General features: G+C 41.9%; 1 protein-coding gene across 1 annotated transcript in view; it reads right to left on the bottom strand.

Moving 5' to 3' along the window:
• The window catches only part of DTD1 (D-aminoacyl-tRNA deacylase 1), a 156,479-nt gene that overhangs the window by 102,748 nt on the left and 32,522 nt on the right, over positions 1-21,209 (bottom strand). The window lies entirely within an intron of this gene.

Raw genomic sequence — 21,209 nt, 5'->3', positions numbered from 1 at the left:
AGAAAAGAAATTTTTAGAAAGAAGGCCAGAGCTACTATCCAAAGAAAGAAGTGTAATTAGAAGTTTATGAATTAGCAACTGTCTAATTTTTAAAGACACATACTGTTTGTCTTGTTAGCTCATATACCACCCACATTAATTACAAACCACTAATAAATACGATTATTTTAATTTTATAAGCTACTTTAATTTTTTGGAATATTCCTATTTCACACTCAAAAACCAAACTCAACTACGACTTTCATATATTAGTATACTATGGATTAATATTTAAGTTCAAAGAAGGCTGATTTATGAATCTGCCTATTGTTCTTTAGTTGGTTGATTACATAGGGTGGTATGCAGCCACATCCACCTAGTAAAAGCCCCACCACAGCTATATGACTCCTTTTGCTTCAGGAAGTCCTGGACACACGGGCAAAAATTCTATTTCTTAATAAGTCAGCCACCATCTTTCCCAACCTCTTTCCTCTCATTCCCAATGCCATTTAGTCCCTAAATAGATATGACAGCCTTCACCATTCTTTTCTAAATTCTACCTAGCACAAACTCACCATTGATCTTACTATTTTTAATTCCACCCAGCCAGCACCCACATCAAGGCTTGTAGTCTACAAAGCTGTTCTCCTACTATGTCTCCCTTTCTACTACTTCATACTGATGCAAATTCAGATGCCAGGTGCCATGCCTTGTATCTGAGGCAGAGCCACAAGCTGGAGTGGAAAGCACTTTATCAGAAGTGACACCCAAGTGTTCCAGTGAGTTGGAAATGTTGAACCTGGCAGGGGCACTTTATGTGGGCATCCGCAACCCCAAGCCCCTTAAGACTACACACAAGATGAGGTAGTCTGGACAGAGACATGTTTCACAAAACTGGAGCCAGGAGCATTACTCCATGTGTCCCTGGAAGGGTCCTGTGGCCCACCGCCGCCTTCCAGCCTGCGCCTGGCTTGGTCTAAAAGCTGGATGAGCCCCTCCAGACTCAGCCTGTGCCAGCTCTTGAACAGGAGCCAAGCAGGAGCCAGAAAGTAAAAGGGTTGCCTAAGACTGTGATTGACTTTTAATCTTCCTAGGAGCTGCTCTACCAGTGTGAAAATATAAAACAGAAATGGGACTTTTCTCTCACTGCTTCAGAAAATACTTTATTCTTACAACTATTGTTTTCCAGCTAAGATTTATTGGGAATTCCCCCCAAATGCCTTAGAAGTACACTTAATTTCAAGGAAGGGGTATATGAGTACATGCAAAAACTTAAATAAGGACACTTCCCAGTGTACGCATGCTGTCCCCTGGGCCCACCCTTGGTGTCAGCCCCAGCCACCACAGACAGTTCCAGGAAAGCTCCAGCTCAGCTGACAGTCAGTGTTCCTCCAGCATGTACTCAGGGCCTTTTTGTCTCGAGGCCTTCTTGGAAGCCATGGAAGGAAGTTAGCCTGCTTAGACAGCCAAACGGGGCAGGCACCAGTGGCTAAAGGCCCGACCTCTTACTCTCTGGACACACAACCCTGGAAGTCATTCTGTACACTTCAAATAAGTGGGCTGGCTAGAAAGACCCCTCATGCATTTCCATCCCTACATAACTACAAGAATCTGGTGAACCCTATGCCTTGCAGGGGTGGGGAACCTACAGTCATGGGGCCACATGGGGCCTTCTGGATCCTTGAGCATGACCTTTTGACTGAATACAAATTTTTAAATACAAATTTAACTGAATACAAATTTTACAGAACAAATCCTTTTATTAAAAGGGGTGCAGCAGAGAAAGGTGAAGCTTTTTTAGCCTTTTTTGCTGCTTAAAAAAAGAACAATCTTGAAATCAGAAGGCTGCAGATTCCCCACCCCGATTGGGCTATGACCCAAAAGCATGCCAGCTCCAACTCAAACTGTGGTTCTCAGCCTTACCTGCAACTTGGAATCACCTGGGGAGCCTGGAAAAGTCTTAATGCTCAGACCAGACCACTGTCCAGAAAAATGACACTGAGCAAGCTAGGGCCCAGGCTGCCCAGGGTTCAGCCCTGTGCTGGGACCTGGGAGTTCCAACACTGGCCAGCAGTGCTGAGCCCTGCAGGAAGTGCCATACATGCAATGAGGCAACTCTCAAGGGGACCAGTCATGAGAGGTTTAAGATAAAGCCTCTCTTTACCAGAATGTCCTGGAGACAGAGGACCCACCAGAGGGGATGGCAGCTAGACAGATTATGTACCAACAAATAGTTCTTGTTTTTACAGAACCACATTACATGTATTCTTTGGAGATATGCTTATTTCACGTAATACAGCTGCTATATTTTTCCATATATGTGCACATATCTCTAGCGCATTCAACTTTTAAAATTAGCCAGTTGTCCTAACAGCTTTTTAAAAAATCTACCTCTTGCCCACTGATCTGAAATGCTATCTCTATTATATTCCCAGCTTCCCACAGATAATCAAGCTCTCTTTCATGTCTCTCATCTAGTCTGCTAATAGGTTTCTCTCTGGCTCTGCCAGCACCATCTGTTTCATTACTATAGTGTTGTAATACATTTTGATATCTAAAAGACAAGTACCCTCTGTGAGACTTTTAAAAAATTATATTTATCTCTTTAGTTCCACTGGAATTTATTCTAAGGTATGATATAAAGTAAGGATCTAAAATGATTAATTTTCCATAATTGTAACCAGTTGCCCAATTACTGCTTACTGAGAATTCCTCCATCTGCCTCTAGTTTGTAATGCCTGCTTTATCACACATTACCATCTTATACTATAAGCGCCACACATTCAATTCTGAGCTGCCTCTTGCCTTCCCTTAATTGGTCCAAGATCCCTGCCCTTGGGGAACTTATATTCTAGCAGGGGAAACAGACAATAAATTTCAAAAAGTAAATAACCAATAGGTACAGTTATAATATTTTAGAAGGTGATAAGTCTGACAAAAGCAGTCAGAAGTGGAGCAGTGTGGGGGTTCTGGGGGTATAGCGCAGGGCAGCTGCAGTGTGAACAGGTCAATCAGGATGGGGGGCCAGGAACACAGAGTGGGAGGGCAGACTTCCTGATGAAGAAGGATGGTCAGGACAGGGGGCTGGAAGGATTGGGGAGGTTGCAGTGATGGACTGGGAGATGACAGAGGGCGCCAGGGCTGACTTCACGTGTGTGTGACCTGAGCAGCCACGCAGGGCCCAGCACTCAAAATAGCTCAGCACTTAGTTTAATGCTCTGCTATTGCCATCTTGATATTCTCAATAATTTTACCTTCAAATGTGTTGCTTTGTAGGTAAAATCCAATGGGACTGTGGTATGTGCTTGTGAGCAGAGGTGATACACACAACATACGGGTGTCCACTGTGTTTCCCAGCTATCCGCTGACACGCAGCATTTGTGATGCCCATGAGCACAGGATCTGGTGGACCCATGACACATGAGGATTCAGCAACACTCAATGTAAGGATAAGATAAGCACGCTACTTCTACAACTCAGTAAGGGGTTCCAACAACCCTATGTGAACCAGAATTTGCTTTGAATGCAGATAGAAGGCAACAGTGTTCAAGGAAACATGAACATCCAAAGAAGTGCATTATATCCTTTCTTTTTTTTTTTTTTTTGAGACAGAGTCTCACTTTGTTGCCCAGGCTAGAGTGAGTGCCGTGGCGTCAGCCTGGCTCACAGCAACCTCAATCTCCGGGGCTCAGCGATCCTACTGCCTCAGCCTCCCGAGTAGCTGGGACTACAGGCATGCGCCACCATGCCCAGCTAATTTTTTGTATATATATTTTTAGTTGGTCAATTAATTTATTTCTATTTTTGGTAGAGATGGGGTCTCGCTCAGGCTGGTTTCGAACTCCTGACCTTGAGCAATCCGCCCGCCTCGGCCTCCCAAAGTGCTAGGATTACAGGCGTGAGCCACCACGCCCAGCCTATCGTTTCTTACTTGCACCACGTTCTGTGTTAGCCACTGTCTCCCCAGACATGATGACATGGAAAGCAAACAAGGTGAACCACAGCTCCTGGTCCTGACGGTCCTTCCTCATTCATCAGTGAACCAAATGAGGTAGTTTTGGCAGAATGTGTATTACTAAGAGGTGAAACAGGTAGGGTAGTTTCCAACTCTTATGGTAAGAATGAAATTCGTATGCATGCATGAGCTACAAAATACAAATTGTGGCCGGGCGCTGTGGCTCACGCCTGTAATCCTAGCTCTTGGGAGGCCGAGGCGGGTGGATTGCTCAAGGTCAGGAGTTCAATACCAGCCTGAGCAAGAGCGAGACCCCGTCTCTACTATAAATAGAAAGAAATTAATTGGCCAACTGATATATATATAAAAAAAAAATTAGCCGGGCATGGTGGCGCATGCCTGTAGTCCCAGCTACTCGGGAGGCTGAGGCAGGAGGATCGCTTGAGCCCAGGAGTTTGAGGTTGCTGTGAGCTAGGCTGACGCCACGGCACTCACTCTAGCCTGGGCAACAAAGTGAGACTCTGTCTCAAAAAAAAAAAAAAAAAAAAAAAAATAATACAAATTGTGTAATTTCCGAGATTGCATTTATAATTGACAATGCAAAATATAAATGATAAAATGAATGCTAATTATTTAATTTTTTAAATTTTTTCTCAGTTAGAATGTCATTAAATGGAAAATAAAAAACACCATGACAAGTCGAGAGAGAGACCAAGGCCAGGGGTGGTGGCTCACACCTGTAATCCCAGAGTTCTGGGAGGCCAAGGCAGGAAGATCACTTGAGGTCAAGAGCTCAAGAGCAACCTGGTAAACAGTGAGACCCCATCTCTTCAAAAAATAAAAATTAGCCAAGCGTGGTGGTGCATGACCGTAGTCTCAGCTACTCAGAAGGCTGAGGCAGGAGGATCACTTGAGCCCAGGAATTCAAGGTTACAGTGAACTACGATTGTACCATTGCATTCCAGCCTGGGCAATAGAATGAGACCCTGTCTCCAAAGGGGGAGAAAATAAGGAGAGAGAGATCATAAAAGAAAGGAAAATGCTTTACCTTTAAAAGCATTTTCTTCCTATTGCTCAACAAGGAGTCTAGCATTTTAATTTTGTACTGTACCCTGAAAAATCTATCCAGCCCTGTAGATGCCCTAGGAAAAAGATCCCCACTAAGACACAGGGTATTCACCCGTCCTTCCAGTTCCTCCCTGTATAGCCCAGATCAGTGGTCCCAAACTTGGCTGCGGACTGGAACCACTTCCGGTCCCACCCCCAGAGAATCTGGAGTCACAGGTCTAGGTGCAGTGCAGCCTAGCATTGGGTATTTTTACAGCAACTCAGGTGATTATAATGCACATCCAAGGTTGAGAACCAGTGGCTTAGATTGAGACTACCAAGTACTAAGCACATCCACCCACCAACAGCCACAGGTCCCGCAGTTGGCCCTTCCAGCAAGGCCTGCTATCGCATCAGATGAGAAAACTGCACCAGCTTGCTACAGAAGCAACTTGGTTTTTTATCCATAAATATGAAAAGGAAACTGGGCATTTGAAGATGATTACCAGCACCAAAGAGAAGAAATAAAATACATAAGTAAAAATAACTGGTCCTGTAAGACCAACGGTGATTCAGGGAGCAGAAGAGACCTTGTCAAAGCACCACTCCTGAAGTGGGCACCACCTAGGTTGATGATACCACTCTCCCCTGGTCACCTCCCGCCCATCTGGTTCCCACCGTGCTCCTCTCTAGCCTGGCCCAGAGCAGTACTCACCTCTCAGGTTACCCTGCCTCCTGTCTTGCCCAATCTAATCTATCGGCCATCCTGCTACAACATGGTCACAGCCACCAGACTCACTGCTTTCATTCCACCAGGTGATTCAAGCCTCCTTCCCTTGTTCCTGCTCTTCAGACATGCACCACCCCTACCCCAAGCTTTCAGACCTAGCCACCACCTCTTGACCTGTCAAGACTCAACTCAGATGTCTATTACAGACTCTACTCCTGGACACCTGTTCTGATGACCATGCCCGCACCAAGGCTCTGTAATCCACTCACTCCCTCAGCACCAGGCAAATAATGTACTCTCAGAACCATCCCAATGTGACTTCCTTCTCACCGAAGTATGATTCTCTTAAAGAAAGAAACCATGCCTTATTTCTCTTTCTAGTACCCATGACACAGAATCTGCATATGAAAAGTAGTTAACAAATATTTATAACAAGGAACCAAATGGAGGCAACTGTCCTGATTTTTATATGTATAGTTACAGGTCAAGCATAGAAATTAGCCCCTCACTCAAAGCCAATGAAAACACCAATGTATTCTGGAAGATATATATTCACAATGAAAATGTTAAGTTGCTTGGAATTATTATTTCTAAAATACTTGGCCTTTGAGACTTTCTGACTGATTGATTAGAGGAGTAGAGAAAGTTGAAACTCCTTTCCCCCACTGTCAGGGCTTTACTTTGTTCTGCTCAGCTCAAGTTAAAGCCAAATGTAAGTGGTTTGTCTCAGAAGGTCAGGGCTGATGAGTCTGAAATGCAATCGGGTACACATGGTTCATTAACATACACACCCTCCTCTTGTGACATCTGATTTCCATCAAGGTACTGACACCTGCAAAGTTCCTAAGAGTCTCCAGTGGAGATTTCAAAACCACTTCGGGTTGTAGAGTTCTTCTGGAGAATAAAAGCATGGGGAAAAACAGGGTCAACAGACAGAACCAATGAGTACAGATGCGGAAGGCAGTCCTACCAATGGCCAACTATCAATCAATTCTATAGATTCACAGATTTCTAAGATACCAAATCCGAGAAGCTCTGGGACTTGGCAAAGGTCACTTAGTGGCAGTCAAGCCAGAATTCCCAGGCACCCAAGTGCCAGACTTGCTTTGGACTACTCCTCTTTTCCTTCCTTTAAACTCCTTAAGGGTCTTCATGAGGAAAACAAAGAAAGGAGGGAAAAGGTACACTCGGCATTGTGTGTGTTTCCAATAAAGAGGCAGATGGGGTGAATGGTAGGCTCAGGACCACCAGCAGCCCAGGGACCCTCTTGTCCTCCAGGCCAAGATGCTGAACACAGGCTCCACGGAGAGGTCTGGGCACACCATGTGTGTCTGCAGCACAAGAAAAGCTCCTTTCTTTTCAAGCTCATCATGGCATTTTCCTTCTACAACAGGCATTTTAGCCACTTACAGAACAAATGCCAGGACAAAACCAGCTGCCAACTCATCACAGGCCCTGATAGCCACAAAGACACAGTACATACTGAAAGGCTGACATGCCTTCCAGCTCCTCACCCACGTCTAGCAAGGCTTCACTTCCACCTTGGTCTCTTCAGGGCCATGGGGACAAATGTGAGGTAGACATTTACCCATAGGCCTCCACAATCTGCAGCAGCAATCTGAGACCCTGACATGGCATCACTTCAAATGCCTAAGATTCTGCACCCCCAGACAGGATGAAGGAAAAAAAATATCCTTGGAATTAACTATTTACACTCTATGCTCAGAATTCTATATAGATGACTGAAATGTCCACTCTGCTGTATGCTAAAAAACTGACATTTCATGTTTACAGCTTTAAAACATATAGGGCTTCAAACATTATGGCAAATGAATTCCCTAAAGCCCCAAATTCACTCCTGGTTGTAGTTACTGTTGTTGCTGCTGTTTTTCAGGAGGCCACAGGCCTTTCATCCATACCCGTGACCTAGGCACCATAAGACAAAAACAAAAACCTCATTCCTGCCAAACACTATTTCAGCCAGGAATAGGATTTCAATGTACCGTAAATGTTACATTTGTGGTTCCTTCATACAGTATTCCACTATTAATAGACAAGCTAGGAAGAATTTTCCCAGGGATGTTATTTAGCATTAAAAATGAAACCCATGAAACACCCACCAACAGGAACACAGAGACTTCATTTCTAGGTATTAAGACAATACCTCCAAAATGTGTAGGAGCTGGTGTCTAACTGCATCTCATTTCCCCAGAACTGGTGGGAAGACACAACTGGCCACATGCCTCTGCTTTTGGCAGAGGGCTGCAAGCAGTCTGAGAACTCTGCGATCCAGAGTTATGCACAGATCTCTCCCTGCACGTATGTGAATTAGGAGACTGGTTCCTCCATTTCCATTTCCTCAGGGGAAAAATGAGATGCTCCAATAAAATTCCCGATGCTGCTTATTATTATCACTCCTCTCTAAGTCCTGAATTAATCTATCTTTCTTTATAGAGAATCCTATGTCCCATGGTTTGGTGAACTAAGCTGAGCTCTGATCTGATTCCTTTCCTTCTCCCGCCCTTGATTTGCCTAATGTGACACATGAGTATGGAACTGATTTATCACAAATCTATCGTGGGTACTGAAATGGGCTTGGAATGAGTTCCTGAACACACCTCTCATCTCACCCGACCCCAGAGCCAAGTAAGGGATCCAAGATGAGAAATGATTCTACACAGGTTCTGAGCAATTCTTTCAGGTCTATTATTCTTAAACTTTGATGATTCCTCCTCCTGTTTCATTTTATTAAATTCTATTAAGAAAGACATGAAAAGAAGCCTAAAAGAAAAGTTGGCAGAGCCTATCTGGCATTTTATTCACAGGTCACATCTGGGAGGTATACATTTTCTGTTTTTTAAACCTCACTGGTTTTCCCAAAATATCTCTCTCTTTTAAAAAAAAACTACATATTGTTAATAATAAAATTGCCTCAAAGGTAATTCTCACTGAGTGAGACACTAACTTAGAACAAGTCCCTGTAACACTCCCAGTTTAGCCATTTACTGAATGGGATGACAATTTTACCAATTTAAAGGTTCTAGAACCCACATTATCACTTGCTAAAGCTGGGTGTTGTTATACACTATTCTCTGTACTTTTAGTATGTTTGAAATATTTTGAATTGTTAAAAAAATAATAAACACTACAGAGGAGAAATTTTCTATTGCTTAGAAAATCTAGATTCACAAAGGGAAATGTAAAAAAGGATTTTTGCATCATCATTAGTAACAGCAAAGAATTACTAACAACTCAATAAATCCATAAAATGAAAACAGCTAGACAAAACGTAGTGTACTCATAGGACAGAATCCTATCTTGCAGTAAAATGAATGAACTTGCTGTATATGTAACAACACAAATGGCACTGCTAGATGGGAAAGGAAGCATGTTTCAGAATAGCATATAGTACAAGTCCACTTAGGTCAAGTATGTGTACACACACAGGTACACATACACAGGTACAAACACACACACACACACACACCCTGAATCTAACCCTAAGGAAACATCAGACAAATCCCAACTGAGGGATATACTTCCAAATAACTGGCCTATATTCTGCCAAAGAGTCAAGGTCATGAAAGCCAAGGAAAGACTGATGATCTAGAATGAAGGACACTAAAGACATGACAACTGAATGCAAGGCATGATTCTGAACTATATCCTCTCATCATAAAAGATCCTCTTGGGGTAACTGGTAAATTGCAAATAGACTCTGAGGACTGAATGCTCGCAAAATGTCAATGGTAATTTCCTGGTTTTGATGGCTATTTGGGGGTCCTATAAGAGAATGTCCTTGTTTGCAGGAAATATACTAATACGTTCAGGGGTGACAAGGAAAAAGGTCAACAACTTACTTTCAATGGTTTCAGGGAGAAAAGTATTTGGTATTGTTTTTCCAACCTGTTTGCAAGTAAAATCATATCACATATCTTATATCATAGAATAAAATTAACACAAAATGAATCAAATGCCTACATGTAAAAAACTAAAACTGTAAAACTCTTAGAAGAAAACATAAAGGAAAAGCTTTATAATTCGGATTTGGCAATGATTTCTTGGATATGACATCAAAAGCGCAGGTAACAAAAGCAAAAATAGACAAATCGGCCTTCATCAAAATTAAAAACTTTTGTACATCAAAGGACACTACCAACAGAGTGAAAAGGCAACCCACAGAATGAGAGAAAATATTTGCAAATCTGATTAGGAATTAACATACAGAATATACAAAGAAATCCTACAACTCAACAACAACAAAAAATACAACCCAATTCAAAAAAGGGCAAAGGACTTAAACAGACATTTCTCCAGAGAAGATATACAAATGGCAAATAAGCACATGAAAAAATGTTCAACATCACTGTTAGAGAAATGCAAATCAAAACCACAATGAGATACTACTTCATAACTATTAGGATAGCTATTATCAAAAACAAAACAAAAAATAGAAAGTAACAACTGTTGGTGAGGATTTGAGGAAACTAGAATCCTTATGCATCGCTGTAAAATGATACAGACATTGTGGAGGCCAGTATGGTCATTCCTTAAAAAATTAAACACAGAATTACCATATGACCCAGCAATTCTATATCTATGTATATACCAAAAAGGATTCAAAGGGGAGTCTTGAAGAGATATTTGTAACCTAATTATCAGCAGCACTATTCACAATACTTAAAGAGTAAAAACAACCAAAATGTTCACAGACCAATCAATGGATAAACAAAATGTGGTATATACATACACAGAATATTATGCAGCCATAAAAAAGAAGAAAATTCTGACACATTCGATGAATAGGTTCATCAAGGATGAACCTTGAAGAAATTATGCTAAATAAAATAAGCCCGTCACAAAAGGACAAATAATGTATGATTCCATTCATGATGTCCCGAGGTAGTCAAATTCAAGGGATAAAAAGTAGAATGGTGGCTGCCAGGGGCTGAAGGGAAGGGAGGATGGAGAGTTACTTTAATGTTTAATGGGTACGGTTTCAGTTTTGCAAGATGAAAAGAGTTCTGTGCATAGACGGTGATAATAATGGCTGTACAACAATGTGAATGTACTAATGTCACTGAACTGTATACCTTAACATTTTATGTTATGTATATTTTACCAAATTAAAAAAAAAAACCTTATGACATATATACCCAGAAGTACCACATGTTTTCCATGACTATGTGTAAATGTGAGTAAACATTTTTAAGTCCAGTAAGAACTACATAGAACTTATCAATGGTGTTCCTCTGAGAATGAAAGATTAGAGTAGAAAGTATTTTTAGTGTATCTTAAACTTCTAAATTTTTTAAAGAATACAGACTTTATGTCTTATGTGTAACTAAAATTGATATAAAATGCTATTTTATGGGCTCATGAGAAAAATAAAAGATAGGAAAAGAACTGTTTCTATAAAAATAACTTTCTACCCAGGAATACTATAAAAGCTTACCATTAAAAAATAACATTTCTGTGACAAGAATTTATTATATTTAAAATCTAAAAAAAAACACTTCTAAATTGGTATTTTCCAGTTAATACACTGCTTGCTTGCTTGAAATTTTTTTAAAAAATAATAATTATGATAATAAGAGACTCTTCCCAAAAGAAAATGAAGAGGGCAAAGGGGAAAATATCCACAGAGCATAAGGCCAAATCTAGTCTGGATTTTCAAATGAAACTGTATAGAAATTGTACTTACCCCCTGAAGGTTTCCTGACCCAACAATGACACCAACGGTTAATAATAGCCTTTGCCCTGCCTCTGCAGTCAAACAGCCATGCAATTCCTGAACAGAGCCACTGCCTCAGGGATATTCTGTGGGTATCGTGTTCCTGACTTAGCAGGAGGAGTGGAAAATGGAAACAAGGCCACAAACTTAGATCTTTCCATTACACAGAAATTGAGGCTTCCGGGCTTCACTTTCATGATTAAAAATAGAAAAAGAAATTGACTTCACATTTTCTGGAAAGGGGTCAAAGGAATACATTTATGTAAAGAATATTCATAGAAGTGCTATTCTTTTGTGCTTCATATTGATAAAAATAACTAAGATGGTGGAACTCGTCAGATATAAAGTGGCTATCGTGAGACGCTTGACCTGCTGTCACCAGCAAGAGGTACACACTGGCGTCCACAGCAAGACAGCCTCCTCCAGTCCCGGGTTTCCGCTCCACCTCTGGAGCTGCTTGCTGCCTCCCATCTGACAATGACTTTCCATAAGTTCCAAGATCAATGATCACCAGGAAACATGCTTTTCCAAAAATAAATCTTTTTTTTTTTTTCCTGACAAGCTCTTTATGACTTACATTAGAAATTTCCCTGACAATATTAGCTAAAATAGTATTCATAAATCAAATTCAATATAAACATTTCTTGGGCTTTTTACAATATCTTTTTGTAATTAAAGTTTTTTTGCATTTGGGAGAAAACTGAGCAATAACGAAACATCTGGCTTCAGACTGACCTGAAAAAGAGAGGCTGCTTCCTTGGAAATTGCTTGCTTTTTTTTTTTTTTTTTTAAATGCCATCAAACAGATTCTAGCTTTGTGTCCGATCTGTACCAAGGATCACTCAGAGCCAGGGGTAGGCATCACACCCCTTGATGTCCAAATGTCTGATCTCATCATAGAAATTCATGGCATGGAATCCCTCTACCATACCAGCGTCAGAGATACGAATGAGATCTCTCTTATAGTGAACTGTAGGAAGTTAGACTTTATACTATGTCCAATGCACAAACCACAGTATGAAAGAATCAAACATGAGCAATTTATAGGAAAGCTCTATTCTGGGAGACAGAACATCAGAGTGGTTAAGGGTCTCCAAAGTGTACCAAGAGTCTCTCCACTTCTCTCATCCACCTGTTGCCGGAGCTCCTAAATGTTCTCCCTGCTGCCATGTCCCAAGGCCATCTCCACTTCCTGAGCCTACACTAAATCCAGTTTCATTCATCTCTGCAAACGCACATCAGATCTCTCAACATTCTAACTCTCCAGCTCACTAAAAATAGAAGCCAAATTCCTCACTCTAGCCCATGAGTCCTCACTCCATCAGGCCTATGTCATAGCTCTGGCCTCAAGTCCTACCCCTCTTCCTGTCACCCTCCAACTTCCAGCTACGCTGGCCTTTCTTCCACAGGCCACTTGCTGACCCCTCTGTTTGGCACATTTTCCCTCCATTCTCCATGGGGCTGGCTCCCTCTCATCTCAGCGTCCTTCCTTGGTGCTTGTGCCTACAGGGGCCTCCATCCAACATCATTCTCTACACCTAACCATCTTTGATTTCTTTATTTTGTCAAAATTTTAAATTAGACTTCTTTTTATATGTTTTCCCATTAGAATGGAAGCTCCATGAGGGCACAACTTTGGTTCAGTGCTGGGCCTACATACAGGGCCAGCATAGAGCAGGCACTCTACAAGAATCTGGTGGATGGATACATGAGTGGGTAATGGGCAGGTGAGTGGACAGATAGATGGATGGATGTGCAGACAGATAGATATTTGAGTAGATGAATAAGTGAATAAATGAATAAGCAAACAAATCAACAAATGAATGAGCATGGGCCTTTATTCAAGTACATTACCACTGTGAAATCCATGCCACACCACATGGTCAGGAGTCAAAGGCAGAAAGGCCTCAGCTGGATGGGCACTGAGGTAAATATCATGAAAAAAAGCTATCAAAAATGGACCTTAAAAAACAGGGAAGATGTCCACAGGTAGAGATAGAGAAGTTCATTTCAAGTGATGAGCAGAAACACAAAGGCAAAAAAATCATGAAACTTTTTCAAAAATAGTAAATAATCTGCAGGAAACTAGTCTACAATTCACTGTGAAAAGTTTTTACCATGAACTTAACAGGTAATAATACACCATAAAATATGAGCTTTTAATTTCCCATATGCATTTAAATGTAAATGATCAGCCAACTGCATATGGGAACCTCAATATTCATGCATTTCATTAAATTGCAATTTCCATGCAGAGGCTAAGATGTCAATCATCCTGAGTTTTTATTCTAGTTCCATTAATACACTGACAGATGAGTACGGCATTCCATGTCTGGTACCCAGAAAGCCAAGAAAACTATAAATTACTTTCCAACTATAAGCCTTAAAGAGGCTACACCACTGTAAACCTGCCCAGCCATTGAGTACCATATGTTGGGCTCATCTCTCTTAAGAAACAAGTTATTCCACTAGCACATACCTCAGTGTCACTCAGCAGAGTGGGTGATCATCAGTCACTAATGTATGGTTGCTACATCAGCTTTTCCCTGAAATTGTATAGAGAAGGCACCATGCTCTAAGAACATTTTCATCACTGTGTGTATCGGGCAGGGGAGAAGGGCGTTGGAAGAGTGAGGGGGTGTTGATGAATGAGAACAGCCTCATATGTGACCTCAATAATCAAGTCTAGGCATCTTGCTTCCTGGCAGCTGCAGAAACACAGGTTGTAAAGTATTTTTAGACACTTGGGGGTGGGGAAGGGAGGGCAGGGTGGTCCAGAAGAAACCAATGCCTAGAGCAGATGATAACGACAACACCCAATTTCCTCTATTCCAGTAGTTCTCAAATGTCAGTGTGCTTATAAAGCACACGAAGACCTAGTTAGAAACATAAATCTGCAATTCTTCTGCCCTCCACATTCAGACACACTAGGAACTCAGGTCTGAAAAACCTGGGTGGGCCAGGATTCTGCATTTTAGTAAGCACCTTGGGTGGCTTGATGCTGGCTGTCCTCAAACTGCCCTTTGAGGAACACTACCATAGCCCCTGGGCAACTTTGGTGGAGAAATAATGCATAATCCCTACACGCCACAACACCCAGTCCACCAACGTCTTCACTTCTTTGGACCTCCCAAGAATGTGACAAATGCCCTAGGCTTCTTTCTCCCAGCAAAAGGCACACATACACACATACAAAACTTGGGGGATGACCTCAGGGCAGTCTGTGAACCCTAAAAAACCTACTTGACCAATTCACATGCCAATCGCCCATCCTAACTTTCTTTAGAGATTAAGATTTAAAAAGATAGTTGGTATAGAGACTATACCAACTCTGTAGTGTGTTGGCAAACACTTCTGTGTAGTTTAAAATCTTTTATCTATTGGGCAGACCCTTTTACAATTATAGCTAGAGCTGCATTTTCTATTTCTATCACTTCCAGATCATTCATCTCTCTCCATTACCAATGCAAATGTTTGAACAAGATCTTCTACAAAACACCACTGACTGGCAGAACATTTTTCTACAATTACCTGGAACTATGAAGCTCCTAGTAAATAACCCAAAAAGCTAAGAATTCCCAATTAAAATCTTGAGTCTGTATAGTTAAATTATTGTTGTGCTCAATGTATAAATCCATGGAAAGATAAACTTAACCCCCTTCTCTTGAGAATAAAAAGAATGCTGTTAATCTTTGGCAGGTCAAGTAGTAAGGTAAGAAGTTTGCTTTTTTAACACACCCACGAATGAGATTAGAAGATTAAAATAACTAAGAATCTTCCCAAAACACATACACAAGAACAAACAAATGAAGCCCTTAAACCTGAAATGTACTAACTCATTAGTGTCCTGAGAGATTGGTTTAAAGCAAAACAGATGTTTTGCTCTGGTTGGAGATTAGAAATGTCTTATGTGTCAAAGGTAGAAGAGGAGCAGATTGTAGTTTTTAATTTGCCAGCCATACTCCAATAAAGAAATAAACTCTTTTCAATTTTTGCAATTTCATTAATATGTAGATTTAAGAAGGTAAGATGAAGGTCAACTGATTGATCAATCAATCAACAGGTCCCCAAGCAGAGAGACAAAGTCATATATGCCTTGGAAAGGCTTCTCTTTAAGCCTGCAGTGGACTGACTCAGGACAACTGCCTATATGAAAACAAAATGACAAAATAAAAGTGATCCCTCACAGCTCTCCACTATGAAGAAGCTAGCCTGCCTGGAAATATCTACTAGGCTCCCGCCCTTTCCTACCAGTCAGATATACAAGTTTTCCCCCAGGCACTGACAAGGACTCAGTGTAGATTCTATCTGCTGGTGAACTGTGGGCTGAGGGAGGTCAGGAGCCCACCCACACTGCTGCCAACCCACTGTCCAGAGGGTTGTGCTGATTTCATAACTCATAAGAAATAGGATGTTCAGACTGAAAAGATCAGAAAACCAGGTGTGAGTCCACGTGTGGTAAGAGGGCTGGCCAGGTACCAGCCTCACCCTGGTGGGAAACTTCCTGTGCAGCAGGCTAAGTTCCAGAAGTTGGTGTCACCCGCACACCCACCGTGACAAAAACTAAGCAGCAACAGCAACTATTCTATAATGAAGGAGCTTTGCTAAGCACTCTCAGTAAACGTTTGTTTGATAAATTAATGTGACAAAAAGAACTAATATGATTGGAATAATTGACAGTGTCTGGATACCACTTTGGCAACCAGACTTGGAAACACATTCCTGTGGCAAGTCAACAACTAGAACCTGGTTCAGGCCATGTAAACACTCAAGCTGAAACCAACTGACATTGGGGAACTAGAATCTAGAAATCAAGCCTAAAAAAAGAGTAAAAAGGGGATACATATATTTAAATAAATGTTCTTCTATGAAGAGATGCACACACATTGGCATCAACATAATTATTCCTTATATTCAGAATACTTCTCATTGGATTTGTCCCTCAAACTGAAATGTACAGCAATTGACAGCCCGCCTTCGTGCACCTGCAACAGGAATGCCTGGCAGAAGCCAGCCACCTGTGTGCCACTCTGTCCTCTGCTTCACCTTCTGAATTCCACAGCATGTATTACTAAGAAGGCTGCCCCTGTCACTGGAAACATAAATAAATGAAACCAAATGGAGCTTTTTCCCCCACCTCCCTCCTACCCTACATATTTCTTTCAGATCCTACAGAAGCTATGAATGTCTCAATCTTGACATCCCAAGGTCCAGGCACAGGATGGATGTTGCTGATAAGACAAGTATATGGAGGAAATTATAAGTGAAGTGATGGCAGTACTCAGAGGAGCATAAAATTAAAAGCTCCATAAAACTAAAGACGTCATTTTTCACTGGTCAACTCATCCTGGTGATTTGTCAATAAACACCAGAGTTAACCCAAAGGTGTATTTGACAGTTCAGCTTCGTCTAGCATCTCAATTTAGTGAGATTTTCAATTGCACTAAATAAATGAGAATGTAAATAATTAATGGCAACACTATGAACTAGGTAGGCCGTAGGCCCCAGGGGAAAGCCTCTCAATTATCGAACACCCCTACTTACCAGGAACCCCCCGTCTGTTCCCCCATCCATGTGAGGCCCAGGGAAACAACCCCCATGCAGGAGAAGAGCACTTAAGAGTAAAACAACAGCATGAATGAGTTTCTATCACAGAAACATCAGACTAGGATGTTGAAATCTCCAATATCCAGCCACCCACAGAAGAACTCATGCACCAGCAATCACACTCTAGGTAATAATAATAATAGCCAGGATATTTCTATGAGAATCGTGTTCTCCCACAAAAATGCAACAGGGAAAACAGCTCTGTTAGGTAGTTCTGCTGCTGATTCCATGTCCCAATCCTTTTGGAATAGTGTCCTTCAGAATAAGAGCGTAATTGCTCTTCTTCCGACTTCTTCTCCTCGTGGGGACACAGCATGGGACCCCACAGCAGCCTGTAACGCGATCAATGCACTGGAGACGCAGCAGTGGCCAGTTCCAAAAACAAGTAGAGATCAGGCCAGGGCCAGCAAACCACTGGCTACCCTTACCAGCCCAGTCTTCACCATCAGTAGCTGCATCACATAGAGCTCCAGGACTCTGGAAAGTCAGAATCTACCCCTAATTGAAGTGCAAGTTTAAAAACAACAAAACAGCAACTGAGAATCCTTCTCTCTTCTATATATCCTTAAAGGTCAGCTAAAACCTTCAGTCCCCGGGGAGGCCCGCCCAGCTCTGAGAGGCAGCAGTGGCATCCACTTTCTCGGAATTCAGGACGTTCACAGACAATACTGCCCGCTGGCCATGAGGCACCACTCCTAAACAAATGACACACCCCCGGGGACATCTCCCAGGGCATGGCAGTGAACAAGACTCAAGGAGCTGAAATTTTAGGAGTAGTGCGGATAGGTGAGAAGCAAGGAAACAAGCAAGTGATAACAGATGGTGCAAAGGTCTGTGAAATAAATTAGGGCAACAAGACAGGGTAGCCATGGGAGCTTCCTTGGGATTCAGGGGGTCAGAGAATCTCCTCCTCTGAGAAGGAGACTCCAGAATTAAGACATAAGCCCCAAGGTAGGAAAGAGCTCAACCTAGTCTAAGAAGGGAGACTAAAGTGTAGGTAAAGTATAGGGATGGAGGGAAGGACAGCCATAAAATAGGCAGGACAGCCACAGATGCCTGGTCACATAGACCATGACAAATGACAAGAAGGAACTTAGGTTTTCAGCTAAATGCACTTGGAAGGCATTGAAGGGTTCTAAGGAGAAGCATGAAGTGGATGGCCTTGTGACCCTTCCTAAGTTGGCTCACACTGTTCTTCACCTCTTTCACTGTTATCAACCTTTCAGGTTTACACTGCCCAAAATCCACCCTTGGGCACACAGGCTGAGTGGTGGCACTGCTTTTTCTTCTTTACAGCACCCAGCATGCCACTGTATGCCAAAACGACACTTGATGCTTACAACCATGCATATATGCACAGACATCCATCCACATATACATATATACACATATGCACATGCATACATGTATATACATATATATACACATATATGTATGCACATATACGCACATGCATACATATACATACACACGTACATATACACATACACACACATTATTCATTTGTGCAGACAGCACAAATTAAAGAAACTATATTTGAAAACGACTTGCCAAAAGAACCACTTTACTGTAATGTAGAAACTTTCGGCCAGGTGTGGTGGCTCACACCTGTAATCCTAGCACTCTGGGAGGCCGAGGCAGGCAGATCATTTGAGCTCAGGAGTTCGAGACCAGCCTGAGCAAGAGTGAGACCCCGTCTTTATCAAAAATAGAAAAAATTAGCCATGGCGCATGCCTGTAGTCCCAGCTACTCTAGAGTAGTCCCAGCTACTCGAGGGCCTGAGGCAGAAGGATCACTTGAGCCCAGGAGTTTGAGATTGCTGTGAGCTAGGCTGACGCCATGGCACTCTAGCTGGAGCAACAGAGTGAGACTCTGTCTCAAAAAAAAAAAAGAAACTTGTCAAAAGAACCATTTTTCTGTAATGTAACTGTAGCAGTTTTCACTACTAGTTGGAATATAATGGGAAAATAAAACACGTAGCTTAGTTGATAGAAACACATGTTTATCTATCAGTAAAAAGAATTCGGCTGTGCTCTTCTTAGCCATACAAAAGTGAGCAAATTAGCTCTTTGCTCAAAGAGAAAGCCTCTTCTAACTGAGAAGGAAAGGCAGAGAGAGGCCGGAGGCAAAGGCCAGCACCAAGCGCTACAAAGGCCCCTTCCATGCCTCCTCGCTGCCACCTACTGGAGAGCTGGAGGACAAAGAGCTGTGCAGTTTTCCAGGGTCTGAGACTCCCAGGGGTCAGGAAACTGATACCCACAACTGAAATTGACACAGGATAATTCCTGTATTTGAAGAAAAAGCTTCTAAAAGCTTTAGAAATAACTAAAAGTCTTTTTTATCCTAATAAGTTAACATGGCTTGTTGGGAGTAAAAAAAAAAATGCCTATTTGGGGAGTTTTTTTGTTGTTTTGGGGTTTTTTTTGTTTTTTGTTTTTTGTTTTTTGTTTTTTTTTTTTTGTGTGTGTGTGTGTGTGTATGGTATACAACATGATGCTTTCATATACCTATACACAGTGAAGCCATTACTACAGTCAAGTAAATTACATATTCACCATCTCACCTAGTTACTTTTCTTTTGGGAGGAGGGAGGTGAGAGTACCTAAAATCTACTCTCTTAGCAAATTTCTAGTGTACTATACAATATTATTAACTATAGTCCTCATGTTGTACATGTGATCTCTAGACTAATTCACCCGAGATAACTGTATCTTTGTACCCTTTGGCCTAAACAAGAAGGAAGGGGTACTAGTTGAAAGAAGGTTGAAGATCCTAAAGGTGAAATGTATTATTCTACCATTTCTAGAAAAACATGTAGAACGAAAAAAAAGCTAAATTTTTTCTCCAAATAGAGTTAAGGCAATATAATAAATCAAAACTACAGAATGATTATTCAATAAAACCAGCAAAGCGAGCAGCCTGAGGCGGGAGGAAAACCTGGAGAAAATGTTGTTCTGGATAACAAGGCTCCAGCCTGTTTCCAGGGGTGAATGGGCAACAGTGGCAAGAGCTGCTGAGTAGTCAAGGAAGGGGGCCTGAGAAAAGGGTATGAAATAAAGCAACACGAGGTCACGAGGGCCCTCAGAGAGGGCCTTTACAGATCAGAGTGTCCCGAAGATGCAGCAGGAAGGCGGGAAATGCAGGCATTCCTCCTCCACTGGAGACACTGGAGCATAGTTAAAAGCCAACAAAATAAGGTGGATGAGTGAGAAAGACACAGACTGACTTGACAAGAAGACAGGGGGCTTCCTCAAGGTTTTTGAGAAGGTGGAAGGGAAGCGCTCCAAAGCCCAGGCCCTTCCTGCTCCACAGGCATGAGACCCATCAGTCACACAGGGCCCCATATTCAGAGGGGCCTCACTCTTGGCTTAATGCTCCGGTTTTGGCTCCACATTTTCATTTTGCACTGGGCCTCTTAAAGTATGTAGCCAGTCCTGGCCCAGGGCGAGAGGCTGACCTCAGCCTGGGAAAGGGCAGCTCTGCTACCAAGGCGAGAGGGGTGTGTGGAGAAGCAGGGTTAATGCCATCCATCCACTGGCTTCTTTCCCTGCAAAGCAGAAAGAGAGCTCTCTGCTGTGAAAGAGGCAGAGGACAGAGTCACCTCTCCTTGGAGAGAGCTTAGAATTTCATGTAGGGTGGAGACATCTGGTTGACTCCACCTTAATCAAGTGATAAGGTTGACATCACCCATAATAAGAGAAATCTATACCACATACCTCCTGATATGACATACTACAAAGGGTACAAGATCACTTTTGTGCTCTTTGCTATTCCTGTCAAAATGCATAACCTCAACATAATCATAGAAAACCCAAACTGAGAAGTTCTACAAAGTAGCAGACTAGTACTTTTGAAAAGCATCAAGGTCATGAAAGACAAGGAAAGGCTGTGGAACTGTCACAGATCGGTGAAGACTAAGGAAAAGTGACAAATGCGATGTGGGATCCTGCATTATCCTGGAACAAAAAAAGGACATTAAAACAAAAACCCTAGTGAAATTCAAGTAAGGTTTGTAATGAAGTTAACAATACTTTGTCGTGATCATTGTATCATGGTTAAGGAAGACATTGAAATTAGAGGAAGCTGGGTAAAGAGTATATGGACATTGTTTTTGCAACTTTTCTCTAAGTCTCAAATTATTTCAAAATAAAAAGCT

This window comes from Microcebus murinus, chromosome 16, assembly GCF_040939455.1.
Source record: "Microcebus murinus isolate Inina chromosome 16, M.murinus_Inina_mat1.0, whole genome shotgun sequence".
In the NCBI taxonomy this organism is placed as follows: Eukaryota; Metazoa; Chordata; class Mammalia; order Primates; family Cheirogaleidae; genus Microcebus; species Microcebus murinus.
This window is presented reverse-complemented; position numbering and strand designations above follow the sequence as displayed.